The sequence below is a fragment of the Pezoporus flaviventris genome, unplaced genomic scaffold (assembly GCF_033815535.1).
Source record: "Pezoporus flaviventris isolate CSIRO_AGI_PZ_B2104156 unplaced genomic scaffold, CSIRO_AGI_Pfla_v1 ptg000037l, whole genome shotgun sequence".
Lineage (NCBI taxonomy): Eukaryota > Metazoa > Chordata > Aves > Psittaciformes > Psittacidae > Pezoporus > Pezoporus flaviventris.
The window spans coordinates 1,445,112-1,462,882 of record NW_026892585.1 but is presented as its reverse complement, the minus strand read 5'-3'; positions in this window follow the sequence as shown (position 1 = coordinate 1,462,882).

The following is a 17,771-nucleotide window of genomic DNA, read 5'->3' as shown; positions in this document are numbered from 1 at the left end:
CTTTACTCTACTTTAGATTTACTTTACTTTGTAAAGTCTTTTTAGGAGCTCTATGACCTAGTATCAAAAGAGCTGACCAACAGGACCCCAGCAAGGACTGCGTGTTCCCAGAGCATGTAATTGAAGATCATGGATGCTTCAGTTTGTAAAGTATTTCTTCCAGTCATTGCTGTTCAGTGCATGGCTACACAAATGCATCTGTTTTCTGTCCTTACTTCTTCATAAGTGCCTGTTAGTTTCTGGTGTATTGGTAGCAGAAAACTCAGCCTATCGAAGTCACAGTGTGTGCCCAGTCACAAGTGAGTCACAAGTCCCTACAGTACTGCTTAGAACACCTTCTGCGTATGTTTCTCACATGAAGATCACAAATGGGCTTCACTTGTGAGATGACAACAAGAACCTCTTCTTTGGTCTGTCTTCATTATATGTCACGTAGTAAAGAGCTGAGCTAATGTACTCCTCCCCCCTTCCTGGATGCTTTACCCTCTGCTGGTATGTCTCCTGTTTTTCAGTTCTTCATGTGCCAAAGAGAACAGCTCGCTTCTGACAGTGAAATCACATTTGCAGGGATTGACAAAAGAAAACAGTTGTCCTTATCTAGTTCCTGAAGACACCAGCTGCACAAAAATGTGCCGCCTTCTCTACTGTGCTTCTCAGTTGTCCTGTCTTACCTTGTTGATGGGTTCTCTCTCCTTCCTCCCACCCCTTTCCTCCTGTCCCTGCCATGGGACGGGGAGGAACAGGTCAGAAAGATGTACGATTTGCTATTTTCAGCCCAGAGGGAGAACAGAGCAAATCAGGAAAGCAGATTTTTTTGTCACACACAAAACAGACTGGAACCGTACCATAGTCAATGTGCTTAAATAGCATTTTGGTGAAGGAGAGGAATCAGATTAGGGAAGGAAAGCATTCATGTCTTAAGCTCAGTTAAGGAGTCTGGTAGAGGTGGGAGCTTTCCTTACATAGGTTCCTCCTCTGCAGACGGCATGGGGTGCACCAGAAAAGCAAAAGCATCATGTGATGGAAACAGGTTATTCGAGATGTCAGAGTGAGGCCCCAATTCTCCTTCTGCACAGATGTGAACCAACTAATGCTACCTTGAGAGTGACAGCCAATGTGAGGGAGATGTTCAGACCTGAAAGTGAAGCGTAATCCCCACTTTGAGAAGAAGATATTTATGTAGACTAGCCATAAAGGGTGCTGTGGTTGAACCGAAGCTATGCTGTTATCTGAAACGTTGCCTTCAGCTGTCTCAGAGATGTTAAGGCAGTGACTGAGACCAGCAATGGCCCTCTTTCAAATACAATCTGAGGATGAAGGCTTGCACTAGGAGAAGGAGCGTAGGTGCAGGGAGACTGAGAAGAATGCAGGGAAAGGAACTGAGTTAAAACTAAAGCAGGGACTGGAGAGTATAAAGAGCAGATTAAGAGACTCAAAAGACAGGGAAGCACAAGGAGACACCGGACAGATACAGAATAAGTAAAACCAGATTTGATAAGGTATTTTAGAACAGAAACAATGGGCATTTCCTAAATTCCTATCCCCAGGCTCTCCAGTCTGTAATTTTTGTAATTTAAGTAATGATTTTTTATGATGGGCAGGTAGTTGCAAACACAAACCCTGGTTTCTAAATATCTGTGTGATTTGTGATTAACTTTCCTTCAGGTTCTGTAGTCTTTCTTTTGTTCCCTCCTCCCAGTTCCTACCTTCTTCCCTTTCTTGCCTGAAAGAACCTCTCTGTGTTACCTAGTTTCTGAGCAGTATGAACAAGAAACAAGCTGTTTATCTATCATTATAAATAGCAGAATAGCCAAAAACCTTCGTAAGATCCAATGACTTGACATTTTGTTACAGGTATATATAACCTATGTGTAATTTCTCCCTGCCAGCAGAAGGAATATATGAACCATTAGTCCTTACTGTTCCTCTACAGTTGTAATTTAAATTCTTCCTTGTAAAAGTCTATTACACTAAAAGTAGAAAGAGATACAGAGGAATTTCACCCACTTCTAGCAAAGTGAACAGTAGTTAAACACGGATTTCCCTAAAGCAAATAAGTATTTGCAAGCTTACTGTTGGATTGCCTGTGCAGAAACAGCCTAGCATCTAGTATTCCTGGGCAGCTAATCCTTGTCCTGTGGGAGATACGGATAAATCAGTATCATTATGACCATCTTACAGGTGGCTAAGCTGAAACAAAGCTTTCACTCCTCGGAGACCATAGATACAGTTGGTGTTGTAGATACAGAGTCTTTGACTGTGCTGCAGTACCTGTTTTAAATCCTGAGGAGGGCTAGAGCGTATGTGATGTAAATGCAGAAGAGTTTTGTGCAAGAAAGCTTGTACAGCGTGGTTCACCTGGCTTAGAGATGAGCAAGAATTAGAGAAAAAATATAGTTTCTGAGCATGAGTCTTTTTTTCATTTTTTTTTTTATTAACATGAAACTGTAAAATCAATTTTCAGATGGTTTAGTCATTATTTTGGAGGAATAGAGATTTCTTTTCAGTCTCTTTCATTAAGCCCCTTTACTGTCCTTGGTACAAATTATGACCTTTTTCAGGCTGTCATAATAACTCTCTTTATGAGCTAATATTTCTTCCCATGCACATGTAAAATATATTTACTTATATGTTTTATAGACTGGACCATGAGCCTGTGAATCATTTCGTATTCCTAGTGTTGTCTTGAACTCTCTGTAGTGTCTTGGGCGAATCATGTTGCTAAAGATTGTTGTATCCGTGTGGTTTTTGTGGGGAGGTGGATCTGTGGAAAGAGCAGGCTTTTGCTAGAGAAGGTCTGAAAAAAATATATTGGCCTTTTATTTGCATAAGTGTTCATTACACTCATGAGGGGATTGTCTTTGATCCTAATTCTATGAGCTTAAGCATGGTGATGGAGATTCCTTAATCATGATAGAGCTGCTGTAACAGTGATGTCCACGTCATTGTCTTCTGAAAGGCTTAAGGAAGCCCTGTTTCAGGAAAGATTACTGTTAAGATGTTGTTGTGTATGTAAGCCCCAGAAACAGGACATGTTTTATATGGATGAGGTGGGAGACTGGGTGTTGGCTGCCCACTCTGTATGCAAATCTGAATTGGAGAATAATGTTTGGCCTGTAGAATTTTACTTGGAATTAACAGCCAAATATGGCATCAGGGAAGCATACTGAGAGGAAATTTTTTATTAGACATATGCTATGTGTGTGTTTGTGCGTACGTATTCTATGGTAGTGTTATATAGAAATTGTATATATTAGTTAGATATGGATGCGAAGGATGCTTCTTTGAAAGGTTTGATTTCCTGGGTGCTGGGAGATGGAGAATGGTTCAATTTACAAAAAGAACATACAGTAACAGCAAACCAAATTGACAGTTAAAAAAACCCCATCAAATTTCCAGCACATTAGCAAAGCATTATGTTTCTCATTATGGACAGACTATAGGAACAGAGCAATGAAAAGATGGCTAATTACAGATACTCAAACAGAGCACTTTGTGCAGATTGGATCGGATAATGAAATTAATCAAGTGTATGTGTTGAATTAGCCCTCAAAGGTCAAAGAAAAATAAGCAGGACACGTGTGAAGCTCTGATCTTCCCCCCAAAAAAGCAAGTACACCGTACAAATTAATGTCTGCGTCCAGACACTTTGTTAGCAGTTGACAAGACTTTCACACACGCTTATGTCTCCCTAGGTGTATTAAATATCCCTTTTTCAGAAAGACATTATGGAGCTGGGAAAGAAGCATGTCATCCCTTACAAAGGACGTTTGGAAGTCAACCAAAGAGACCTTGTTATCAGTCTTTTGGATAAAATGCTTAATCCTCCCCTCACCGCCCTGTCTATTAAGAGAAAGGCAACATGACAGTGAACTTGGCAGAGTATCGAATCTGAATGTGTGTGAGGCTGTAACACCCCCAACAGCTAAACTACTTCTGTTGCTGAGAAGCCAGCAGAACTCTCTCCTCCATTTGTACCTATGGGGAGCTTAAAAAGTTTTTAGGCTAACGTGCTTTTTGGCTTTTGTCACTGACTCAGAAAGTGTCTTCTGCCTTAATTTGATTAGACAGACAAAGGGAAGACTTTTTGTAACTTCTCAAATTATATATCTTGCACATATAATTTTATATCTTTTCTCAAAAGAGTCTCTGCTAATGCAAAAGACCTCTATTTTCTCACAGAGTGCTTTACGAAAGTCAAGTTACTATAACAACCAAGTGCACCTTTTCAGTCCAGTAGCCATGCTCTTATGCTAGTTTTGCTCTCTCTTTTAGAATCATAGCATCACTTAGGTTGGAAAGGACATTTAAGATCGTTGAGTCCAACTGTTAACCCAGCACTGCCAAGTCCAACATTAAACCGTGTGCCTAAGCACCACGTCCTACAGGTCTTCTAAAACCCTCCAGGGATGGTGGCTTCATCACTGTCCTGGGCAACCTATTCCAAAAGGCTGGATAACAGATAGTAACCTCACAGGTGCACACCAGGTTTGCATAGACTTAAAAAGGCTCGCAGTCTGGACATATAGTTGAGAAAAACCCAACATTATGCAGACACACACCTGTTTTCATCTCTGCAACTGCAGTTGCAGAAGAAGTGAAGTGAAGCAAGAACAGAAGAAGAAATTTGGCTTCATTGTTTCTGTACCAAAATAAATACCTGCTTTCCTTTTAACATGATCCTTCTGAAAAGCCAATGGAGAATATTAACTAGGATCATCACTGGAAGAACTGCATTATTTACCTGTTGTGGTGGCAGGGATCCCTCTGTGCCTCTCCTTTCCCCTTCTGCACTATGGCTGCTGGCAGCTGACAGAAGAGGCGCTTTCAGACAACTCTATATGCTAGAGGACTGAGGCACTTTCCAAACCAAGGCATGGGCAAAATTGTGTAAATTACTTGCCCCCATTTTCCTCACAAATTGCTCTCTGAAGTCCTTAAATGTAACTGAGAATTTGACCCTTTAACTCATGTAAGAAAGCATAGTGTAGAACCGTACAACCAATCTGCTTGCTAAGCACTGTGTTACTGCTTTAACTTTATACTTTGCTGTCTGAAAAAATTCCAATAGTCTTAGAATTGCATTGTCAAAGAAATAAAAAACAAGAAAGAAAAATAGCACAGATGAATGCACACAAAAAGCCAAAGCATGCAACTGAGCCTTGATCCTCTCCGCTTCCATCTGTTCTCCCCAAGTAGATTATTACAGTGTGGGCTCTCCACTTAAAGTGCTGCTGCTTGTGAAAGGAAACAAGCTGGGGTAAGCTATTAAGGAAATAACACTATTTTGGTTTAAAGGCTACAGCAAGGGGGGAAATAACTTCATTTAGGTCACTCAGAGATTCTTAAAACTGGAGCTGGTCTTCCCTGCTCTATTAAATAAGCAAACCCCAACCTTTGTGCAGAAACCGGTCAGAACTTCAGATGGAAAGCTTTTTGATGTATGCCCTAATGATTGGTTTGGAAGTTGGTGAGGGCAGCAGGAGTGAAAATACAGGGGAAAAATTCTGTCCTCTGGGGCTGGAGTGTGTTGGGGTGAGTCTGCTGCAAGCAGTGGTTATGGTAAAGGAGCTTCGTCTTTGGTCTCCTAAAGGACAGGTCAAGGCTTGAAAAGCTGAAGTTCCTTTATATGTGCATTGGAACACTTACAGTGAGTTATTCCGTGTTGTTCTATGTCCCTTTGTCACCCAGGACTTTGGCTTTCTTTTGTAGCTGTGAGCAGGGGATTTGGAGGGGGCATCACAGGTGAAAGAATGAAAAGCTAAGAGTTGGGAAAGGAGAGCCAGGACTTGATCTTTTTGTGCTGGGCCACAGCTAGTGGTGTGAAAGAGAAGCCTGTTGCGAGGTCAGTCTCATGAGAGCATGCTTCATAGATAAGCAAACCAGAAGCAAATAATCTGTTGCATTTACGATTTTAGGTCTGTAAATGTACTGCATTTCCTATCGGATTAGCTGTGGGTGCAGAGCAGGGCTTAGCTTAAATGGGTGAGGGTGCTGAGGCACTGGAGTGGGTTGCCTAGGGAAGCTGTGAATGCTCCATCCCTGGTAGTGTTCAAGACCAGGTTGGACAGAGCCTTGGACGACATGGTTTAGTGTGAGGTGTCCCTGCCCATGGCAGGGGGTTGGAACTGGATGATCTTAAGGTCCTTTCCAATCCTAACTATCCTATGATTCTATGAATTTGAATGGGGCTAGGAGTTCACTTCATTAGGTGGATTAGTGTTTGCCACTCTGAAAGCTTTCTTTAAAAATTCAGTGAGACTCAAACTCATTCTTTCTTTGCTCAAGATTTTGGTTTGATGACTGAAAAAAAAAAAAGAAAGAGAAAAATCCATTTCATGCCCAAATTTGAACAGTGAGAACATTCTGGCAAGGCACAGAGCGAGGTAAGGTTTAAATAATCCGGTTGAAACTTGGTTAGATATTGTATGCAGTGCAGTTATTCTCAGCTGACTTTGGTTTTGTTTCACTTTAAGTTATGTTTTAGTGTACTGGAGGGTCAGATTTGTAAACTGCTCCTACTTAAAGGAATGAAATGGAAAAGGGAGAGGTTTTCGAATTGATTGTCATCCTCATGGTACACCCTTCTGCAAATCTGGCAAATATTTTGGTCTTTAAATGACAGTCTCTCCTTAAAAATCTGTCTTTAAAGATATGTTTCAAAGGCACAGAGGTTATAGCTCTTTCTTTAAACAAAGCAAATGTATTCAGTGCTTAATCTATTGCTTACTAAAGCATTATAGACTCCAGACTGTTGTACAGTCCAGAGTCCTATAGACTCTGGAGCAGGGTAGATCTAGGCAGTCTCCCAGGTGGGAGTGACCTGTGCCGCAAACTGGGCTTGGCAACCTTTTGAGACCACATGGATGGGCAAAGGCAGCTGTTGCCCAGGGTCTGAGCCTTCCCAGGTTCTCTTTAATGCGCTTACAGGATGCAGCCGCAAAGGCTAAAGCTGCTGATGTGGGTTTCGATCAGTTCTTGCACTTTAATACCCCCAAATTATGGTTTAACCCAAACCAAAATAAAAATCCCAGAGTTTCAGCCCTGTGTACAGCTGAGGAAGAAAGAAAACCCCGATAGCTTTGCTATATGTATTAGATGGTTAATTGTTCCATTTAGTGCTTGGTTGGTAACAAAAGCAGACACACATGGTAATAAGGCTGTGTTTTCACTGTTACAAGACAGTTTGGGACCTTTTGAATATGCAGTGTGCAGTGGTATATTAAATGAAATTGTAGTTCTGTATTCGACAATTTGGCTTTGTTAGAGTAACACAATTTGATTTTATTGTAGCAGTGAAGAGGGAAACATTTTGGTAATCATTTGCTTTCATTATCCATTTATATTGCTTCTTCCTACTCAATATTTTATTTTTATTTTTTAAACAAAAGAGAAAGCTTTTACAACCAAAGAGGCTGATAAAACGTAAAGAAAGAAATCCCAGTCTGATTAGTTCTGTTTTCAGTGATATTCATCAAAGAGAATGTTGGCACAATAACACAACTTTAATATCCATTAACTCTCCACATATTCCCAGATATTTTACCAGAAAACCCGAAATGTATTTTAAAATCTGCATGATAGTAAATAGTTATTGTGCTTGCGATTCTCTCAGGATGTGTGAGAGAGATGGTTTGGAAGGAATGATGTTATCTTTTATTAGGTCAACTGGTATAACTGGTAAAAGAAATGAGAAGCAGCATGTATGAGATTGTGCTTGGTTTTTACCACCTCTATCAGTCTTGTCTAATAAAACTATTGTTTCCTTCTTCAAGTATTTTCCTCAGTGCCATCCTCAGCTTAAAATACCTTTTTGTTGGTGGTCTGCTTAACCACTGCCTTCTCTGTATTCTTCCTCTAACCTGCGGGTAGGGGATGCACTAAGAGCAAATTAAATGTCCTTTTGGTTATCTAGACTTGCACAGCAAATTTACCTGGGACCATGCCTCATACCCCTGATGGGAGATATCTGTGTAGTGCCCTGGTCCACACTTCATGTGCCTGATGGTGGGTCCCACCTGCTCTCAAGGAAGGAGACATTGCAAGTGGGACTTAGATCGGTGGCTGTGCTTCCTTTGCTTCCTTCTAAAGGAGAGAATATCTGCATTTCAGTATCCAACCTGAACCTACATTTCAATATCCCACCTTAGTGCTTTGAGTTGCTCTTTTTGCAACGCAGGCATGGTTAGTTCCAGCTCTTAGCTGTGGTCGGTCATTAAATAAGATGGTGTTATTAAGCTAATTAAAAAAAAAACAAAAGTCTAGCAGGAGAACAGAGTGCAGACTTCTGCAGGCTGTAAAATTAACCGTAAGTGAGTGAGGAAGGGAAAGAGCAAATTAAGAAACCGGTTGCCATTGTTCAGTCACCGTGCTCAGCTTTCCTCGCTGTTGCTCAGATGGATCATTACATGCTTTGGGAAGTTGAGCTGACTTGTCGCATCAGAACAACGCAGAACCTTGCTGAGGAGATCACACAGTGTTTCCCAAAGCATGTGAAGGAATTGCTAGCTTGTGAATCACAAAAGCAGTTTAATTAGTCCCAAGAGGCAGTGGAATCAGAAAAACTGAGATCACTGCCTCGTCATATTTGCTGCCTTCTTGTGATTTTCAGATGAGGTTCTGATGATGAATGTTTTCTAACGCCCGGAGCTCAGGGCCCCAATAGCTAATAACAACCCTGGCTTAACAGCATCCGGTGCCTGCAGTCCCATGAAGATCAGTCAGGTACCAGTACTTACGCCATGTGTCAGTATTGTCTTAGTTGCAGAGAGGCTTCAGCTGGAAGATTCTGTAGCCAGCTGGGAAAGGTCTGAATGAAAGTGGAAGTCCTGGTAGTCCAGCAATAGCCAAACAGTAGCCAAACCAACTGGTTGTTCCTAGGTACAGTTTTATGTTCTTTTTTGAGGTGTAGGTTTTGGTTTTAAGCCGTGTGGGTATGAACTCTTCTCACAGTGCTTTTCTAATGGGGTCTGTTCCTACATTGTGGAGATCACTGGAAGCTTTGCTTTGGTGTCAGTGAACTTGATTTCTTATAGATGGGAGCATGTATATGGGATGAATGCACACCATCACTCTTGTATACTTCTAGATCTTATCATACTCCCTGTCCCATTCCCAGATTTTGTTTTCCTTGGAGTTTAGTGTTTGAAGCAATGCAAATTAGCTGCCTGCAACAATCCAGGGATCCTGAATGTAAAGGTTTCCCTCGTGTGGGATCATTTGAACAGGGATTATAGGGATAGGCCTGTTGATGGATGGCATTCTGAGAACTCCCCAGCCTGAGACAAAGTTAAGAGCTTTAGTATAGTAACAGTTGTCTTGCTATCTGCTACAAAAGCAAATATGAACTCCTGTAGTGGCTATTTCAGTCTTTGCAGATCTGTGTGGCCTGATTAACCAGTTGTTGACAGCAGTTTTATGTGCTAGTTACTTTGAGTCCCTCGAGTCAATGCACATAACTCAATGGAACCATGTACTACTGGAACAAAAGCTTTGATGTTGTCCAAGATACAAGGTTATCTTCTTAATCCCATAGCTTACAGCTGTCAACCCAAACCCAATGGTGTTGTTCTTCATGTTTTACATCGGGGCAGAAGCTTCTCAGAATGGTGTCCCTAAAGTGAGCATTTTCAACCAGGAATACCTAGAGTGAGGCATTGTATAAATACTCCATTTTTCACCAGCAATGGAGAAAACAAAGTGACTGGGGAAATCAATGGGAATTGCTGGAAGTTCTGTGTTTTTTTAAGTTGGGTTATTTGGTTACTTATATATGGATTTATGTGCTTGTCATTAAGCACCGAAGTACGGAATGCTTGGCCTCAGGTACTTTGTGATTTCTCTTCTATTTGTCTTGATTAGGGGACGTTTGTTGCAGATCCCTTGCAGGAAAGTGACAAAAATCTTCATTCTCCACACTGGTGAGAAAGAAATATTTGCATTAACAGCTTGATGATTAAAGAGTTTTATTAGTTTTAAAGGTGAAAGAGGACCTCAGAGATAGAGAGGGAACAGTAGGGAGAGAAAAAAAAAGGCAAGAAGGGATGAAAGACAAACCTGAAAATTATATATCACAAACAGATCATAAACCAAGAGCAACACGAGTGTTTCTCATTTAAGTTTTGTGTTTGATCATGAATTAAAGGCTTTGGAATCAAAAGAATCTGCCTTTTTATTGTTTGGTAGTTTTATTTTTAAGGCTGAGAAAATCAGCCACCTGTTAATGGCAGGGTGATTCCTGACCAACATTCACAGGTGATGTTTTCAAGGAAAACCAGGCTTCTGAAAAGATGTTTGGAGAACTTTGCACCCCACTTTACATCTCTCAGTCATTGCCTTTGTTATGGATAAAATGCTCTCTGGACTGGAACACGGAGCAGGGGCACCCACTAAGATGACATTACTTTGAGGAATGCTGCCTGCTGAAGCTCACTGGCTCCCTGAATCAGCACCTCACACATGGCACACCTCGAATGAGCAAAAAGCAGCAAGTAATGGTTCATTGGAAAACCTGCACTCTGATGCACCAATAGCTTTGCTAGATAGGATGATTGTCTATGCTGTGCATTTGATACAATACAACGACCAGGGCATTATCACAGCATCTTTGCTCTTACTGTAACAGAGGGTAAGCGGCTCTTTTATAATGATATTTGTCTGTTAAGTGTTCCAGAAGGGTGATCTGTCTTGCCAGTGCATGAAGTTGTGACAATAACATAGTCCTCAGGCATTAATCCTGCAGTTTTATATGCCAATAAACCTAATTTCTAGGCCATTAAAAAATGTAGAACTTTTAATGGCTGTGAATATCTAACTAAAAGTCATTCAGCCCCACATTCCGTTGTCAGTGAGATGCCATCCTGACTTCCCTGCATCAGATTGGGACCCAAACCTAACTGCTAAGGTTTTGCATGTGCTGAGGAGAATTGCAGCAGGACCTGTTTGATCACTAAAGCAAGACACGACTGTGATGTACCCTTAATCTTTGATTCCTGACACAATATTGGCAAATGCACAGGTCGTAGCAAGGGAGAAGCACATGAGGTGTTAGTGAGAGGAGTGTGAGGGGTTGGCTCTTCACAGGTGCTTCTCTGCAGCTCTGATTTGTCATCCCTCTGTAACATTGCAAATGAGGTAGTAGAAAAATTGGGGTGAATCTCAGGGGTTCTCCATCATGTTGCACTGCCTGCATTGCTCTGCTTGCTTCTCTCTAATCTAAAAGATACTGCTTTTGTGCGTTTTCCACTGGTTTCTTTCTTCAACTTGGAAGTAGATGTTTGCTTTTCCAGTGCTCACGTCTGGCTTGCTGCTGACCCTTCTGTCAGACCCTATGATTTTAGCTTAATTGCTTCTGCCAACAAGGCAGCCAATTTGCACTTTCCAGGTGATGACCTTGCAGAAGACACCACGAAAAGCAATGCTAGCAGCAAAAGTGGCAAAAGAAAAGAAAAACAATCGTGTCGATGACACTTTGAAATGCCTCAGAAAGACTTAAAGGACCATCTGGTCTTTTCAGTGTGTTAACAAATAAGTTTAATGGGCAGTAGTCAGAGTCAGTCAAACAGTGAATTGAGACAATGGTTATCTCCAAACAGCTCGTTTACTGTACCTTATATCTTCGAGGCAGTGATGCTTCTGAGAGGGTCTGCGAGTGGCTGCCATTTATCTAGACAGATGAACTCATTTACAGGAAGAGGAAAGGCGGAGAGACAAAGATTGACACTTCTACAGCGTGGTTTGAAGCTGTAGTGCAAAACCCCAGGGTCCCTACTGTCCATGGGATGCTCATCTGCTGAGGTGAGAGAAACACTAAATGGATCTAGAGAAAAAGAGTTGTAAAGGGCAGATAAAGGACTGTGTGCCTGTGAATTTCTATGTAAGGATCAAAAGAGGGTGAGTACCAGAGGACTGCTGACATGCCATGTCGTGTCAGTCACCCCTGAAAGTAAGATCAATTGGTAGCAGACCTACTTTGAAGGGGTCTTCCTGGCTTAGTATGAATCAGGATAGAGCAGGCGCCAGGCTGTAGGTGTGGGTTAGGTGTGTAGATGCTGTGGGGCACGTCTGAGCCTGCAAGACAGGTCTATCTGATAAAGATGGGGAAAGACATTCAGAGGAGGATGGGGTGAGGCAGGAAACCTAAAGAAAGCATAGGAAAAGGATGGAGGGAGAAGTGTTGAAGGAAAGATGCAAACCTGCTGGCAAGGAACAGTCGGCAGGGATTTTGCATGTTTGCAGTGATTTATCTGAGTCATTTGCAGTGTTTCTCTAGATTGTTTCTGCAGTGTTCAAAACTTTTACTTGTTTCTCTACTTTGTTTTTTCTTAGCAATTTATGGCCTGATCATTCAGGTTTTGTTCAGGTAAATTTCCCTTTCAGCCTCAAATTAGTGGAGGTTTTGCCTGAGTAATGGCTAAATTACTTGGTTCTTCAAGCTATTAAGTATTGTAAAGCTATTATTCATCAGCATCAGTTTGTGTATGTACCCAAGTTGTGCCTTACCTGAATTTAAAAAGGACACTGGGAAACTGGGAGCCAAAGCCTATAGAGCATGAGACAAAGGTCCACTTCTCATGGGACTTTGAGCACTGCCAAAGTGCAGGGATTTCTAAGGAATACCTTCCAATGCTAAACAAAATACAGTTCATTTTAAACTAATTTCTAATGTTAATAAAAGTACTGGCATTTCAGTGAAAAAAATATCGTGCTAAATAGAGTGAAATGGTATTTGCTTTAGTTTTTTAGTAGTTTCCCAGCTGATACAGAATGGAAAAAGTACTTTAACTCGTGAACACGTACATTCAAACTTTGCCTGTGATTCAAGTTATAAATGCTGAGGGCATCTGAGGTGACTTTTGGTGGGGTTTAAAAAAAATTCAGAACCTTTCTTTAACTGCTTTATCATTGTGAAGCTTTACTTTGCTTCGCTGCCCTCTTGGATGTCTCCGTTTCTGCTGCCCTTAGCATGTGAAGTTCTCCTCTTGACTGTGTCCTTTGCTGAACTTTTCAACTGTGCCACTGGCATCGAAATACATTTCAGATTCCCCTGTGACTCTCTGCCAGCAAACATCCTCCTATGCTCACCTTGTATCAAGGGCTTGAATATCTCTCCATGGGTTGTATGGCTCAACCTAGAGGCTCTCTAATTTAGACTACCTTGTTACTTTTGGCTTTTGAATGAAGACTTTGCCTTTTTCCCTCGTTTTTCTCTCAGTCTTTCGTATCTGTGTTCATTTGCCTCAAACCTGAGTTAAGTGTCCTGTAACTCATCCGTACCTACTTTAGAAACTAAAAAAACCCCTCTGATGTTACATCTGCTGTGCGATTGGCAGGGACACCCTTGCACCCTGTGTGTCTGGAAAAACAACTGAGGACTTTTTTGCCTGACACTTTAGATGCTTGTGCTTCAGGAGAAGGGAGTCTGCTTCCTGGCTCAGAAGCTCCTTGCTAAGTGCAGGGACTTTGTGTTTGCTTATTTATTTTCATTGTTTGGTACCATCTGGAGGTGATTTGTTTTGTGGGAAAAGGAAAAAAGGATAAATCTTTGCAATGACAGAGGACCATAGGAGCTTTGGTTACTACCCAAAATATTTTGAGAGCTGCTAAAAGCAGCCAACATGCCATTTCTTGATGCTATTTCTCCTCTTCACATATACATGCAGAGCTGATCCAGTGCTTGTGCCTGAATAAAGGAGTTTTTCACTGTCACCGGCCTTAGCATACTGCTCTGATACACGTGCCTGTGAAATGCCTTTCATGCCTCATCTGTTACCTAAATAAGAAGTGAAAGCAGTTCACACCTCGTTTACATTTGCCCTGGTTTATGGAACAGCATAGATGCAGTTCCACTGCAAGTAAGGAAATGAGGTCACCAACACCCTCCCCTCTCCTTGGATTGCATCCACATGGCCTGATCCTCTCAATTCACTAAACTGGAAATGAATCTGTTTGTCTGAAGCAAGTTACCATGAGACGCCAGCATCCTCAGCGTGTGGCAGTCATCGATGTTTTACAGAGGTGTAAGCTGTCCACGCTGAAAATAAAAGCATAAGCTATGCATTTCCATGAGTTACCTGAACCCACGATGATCCCTCCTGCACTGCACAGAATGTAATCAAGGTGAATAAATGGGAAAACTTACTAAACTGATCTGGAAATGAAACCAGAAGAACAGGATAAAGAAATCTGTGCATCGGCGATACCCCCTCCTAGGCTGAGTTTGGAGCAGACAAATCTGGGCTCTGGGGATCCTGGGTGCTGGGTCAGATCCAGCACCTGCAGACAACTGCAGAGTGTTTAACTCCAGAGCCTGGGTCCTTCCTGCCTTCTGTTTTGCCCCAGACTAGAGCAGTGCAAAATCCTACCTTTCTGTCTCAATAGGCTTTTAGTTTTAGTTTTTGAACCAATTTTGTGGTGTGTGTTGCTGTGTAAGAGAGGACAGGGAAGAGCTGAAAATACAGTTATACAAATTCAATGCTTCTCTTCTTTCATCATCTGAGTCCAAGTGTTGAGAATAGGTTGGAAATGTGAAGCTCACAAGGTGCCATCTGCATTTGTCATGTCACTAATGTTTCAGAAGACACAAACTGAACATACTAGCTTTCTTCAGGGGTACCGTTGTTTGCGTTCTAGTGCTCTGTGTTTGTTATGGGATTAGGATGCCTTGGCTTCACTTCACTTCCCATAATGCTGGAGGTAAAAAAAATAGCTGTGTGTATGTGAGCAGTCGGATTTGAGTGCTGCTGTGAATGAAGAGAGACACACATTGCATTAGCATGGCTATTCTGCTCATACTTTCACAGGAGAAGATGGAGCATGATATGCAGGTGCCTTTTTCTTTCTATTGCCTACAAAAGAATTCTAAGGTGCATGGGTGGGTCCCAGATTAGGTGAGGTGAATCTGTTTCTTTGTCTGTCTGCTAATGGAAGGAAGACATTAGGATAAAGAACAAAATCTCATGTTTCCCTGTGTCATGGTTTAAGCCCAGCCTGTCACTCAGAAACCACACAGCTGTTCCCTCACTCCCCCCCCACTTCCTCCCCCTGCTCCTGGAGGGATGGGGAGGAGAATTGAAAGAATCTGACTCCCAGGGGTTGAGATAAGAGCAGTCCAGTAACTAAGGTATAACACAAACCACTGCTGCTACCACCAATGATAATAATGATAAGGGAAATAACAAGGGGAGAGAATACAGCTGCTCACCACCCGCCGACTGATACCCAGCCCGACCGAGCAGTGATCTGGATCTTTTGGGTAGCTGCCCCCAGTTTATATAGTGGGCATGACGTGCTGTGGTATGGAATACCTCTTTGGTCAGTTTGGGTCAGGTGTCCTGTCTCTGCTCCCTCCTGGCTTCCCCTCCTCCCTGGCAGAGCATGAGGCTCACAAAGTCCTTGGTCAGACTAAACATTACTGAGCAGCAACTGAAACCATCGGTGTTATCAGCGCTGTTCCCAGGCTGAGGTTCAAAACCACAGCACTGCACCAGCTACTGAGCAGGAGGAAAATGACTGCTGCTGCTGAACCCAGGACACCCTGAGAAGAGGCAGTGCAGGCTGTGGTCACATCATCTTAATGCCCTGCACTAGAGATGCTAATGGTCCTCAGTTCATCGGATAACTGCAAGAAAGGCAGATCAGGAATGCCAGCCGATAAGCAAAGAAGAAAACAAAATAAAGCTGTCTTGGCTCCCACCATGTGACAGCAGAAATATTATTGGCCAAGTGGAAAAAGACAAAATCTGTTCAGGAAGAAATGCTATTTCCAAGCTTTATAAGAGGAATCACAAACATTGAGAATAAACAAACTGGAGACTATAAAATATTGGTTGTTTCCCTTTTAGTTTTTGCAAGAATGACTAGAGGGGATGTGCTGGACCTGCTGGAGATCTGTGAGACTGTGAGGTGCTGAAATGCTTGTCTTACAAGGCTCTAGGCTTAAATCATTATATGAACAAAAAGCTTAATGAGTAGGTTTCTTCCAATGGCCAGCTCTTTGGCTCAGTTCTCTATGGTGCTGTGTGCCCTCAGACACCAGTGAAGGTGCCTGTGATGATTCACAGGGTCCCCTTTCTTTGTGCTCAGGTTTAATGAGATGGAAACAAGTATTCAATCTGTTTTATCATTCAAAGATGCCCCTGGCAGTAGCGTAGATGCTTTTCTTTCTCTGAGCAACAACACTTATTTTTTCCCTCTTACTGTGTGCCTGTTGTCCCTGCAGCTCTGTGAGGTGTCTGACCCACGCTACATAGACACTGCCAGACCTCAGGAAGTAGGCACAGTGTCTAGTTTTACAGTGAGAAATTCAGCCATCTCTCAAAGTACTCATGCGGGCTGGAGTATTTTGTGGGCTGAAAAGAGGTGGAAAAAAACCCCTCTCTATTTAATTTGCAGAGACTAGGTTTATTAACTTCTGAGGTCCTGATATAAGCATGCAGGCTGGTAGGCTGTCATTTCTGTATGTGTTTCGATCATCTCTTAAAGACCAAACACTGTTGATGGCCAGCACACTAAGGCCTCCACAGGCTTTTGTAACCCGGTGCCTGCAATAAACCAAGAGAGCTAGTGGGAAGTGTATGTTAGCAGGCAAATGGTCCTGCTGGTACCAAACATGGCACAGGGTCATCTTTCTGAAGGAGGGGCAATAAATAGAACTCATACTACAGACCTCTTGACTTCTCTTTGGATTTTTCATTTGTCTAATATTCATAGGAATTCAGGTCTCACAAGAGCCAGGTGAAGCAAACCACGTATGGTGAGATCTCTTTGCTTTCCTTCCATTGTGTTGGTCTGTTCACAAACTCTTGACAGACTGTATATTTGGAGTTTTGGGTCAATTTAAACCAGCCAAGCAGTTAGGTAACATTTTTCCTGGCCTGACAGCAGAGTCCTACCGGTGATCTGAATTGTAAAGATCAATGTCATGCAAGAGCATGTTTTTCAGGTTAGTGTAAAGGTCAAAAGTAAGTATCCTAGAAGAGTTCATGTTGGTCTCTGGCAAAAGGTTTCTTGGGTTTAGCCCTGTAGTTTCCAGTGCTGATCTGAAGTGTGCCAGATGAGTGTGCCAGAGGCTTGGAGCAGAGTGAAGTATGGCTTGCACAGGACCTTTCCATACTCAGAGCTTCTGAGCCCTACAAATAATCAGACTTCAGATCCAGATGTAGTGAGAGAACACATAAAGGCCTTTCAGAGCAGTTTTGTACCACCACGCCTCTACCACAGACTAAGCTGGTAGCACCACACATGCTAAACTAGCAACTGCTGTGGAGCAGAAAAGAAGAGAGAAAAGAGGGATAAGGGGAAAAGCATGGCAAAGAGCTTTTCCTAAGTGATAACAGGACAAACGAAGAAGATTGGAGATACGAAAGAGCTGGAAAAGGATAAGGGGAAGCCCTGTGCTGCTTAGCTAGGGGCAAATGACTGATTTTCCCTAGCAGAGCAACGCTTCTCTGGAACAATGAAATACTTGCACGGACTTCTGCATTGTGTCGACTCTTGAACAGCTCAAACTGCAGTAAGGCCCTCTTTTAAGTTACAGACGTCAGTGAAGAATTTTAAGCCTGATGTGAAACATGAGTCCTGACGTCTGGGTTACCTGGCCAGTATTCCCTTTCTCCTGCTTAGATTGGCCTTTCCAGAGGAACCACTGTGTACTTGATCTGAGAACGTTTTCATGTTCTCCAGCAAAACTGTGAAGGCACGTGGCAACACTGCTAGGAAATTCCACTTGGGTTCCCTTTATACTCTACCCTAACCCAGGGGCAGAAGTTGTG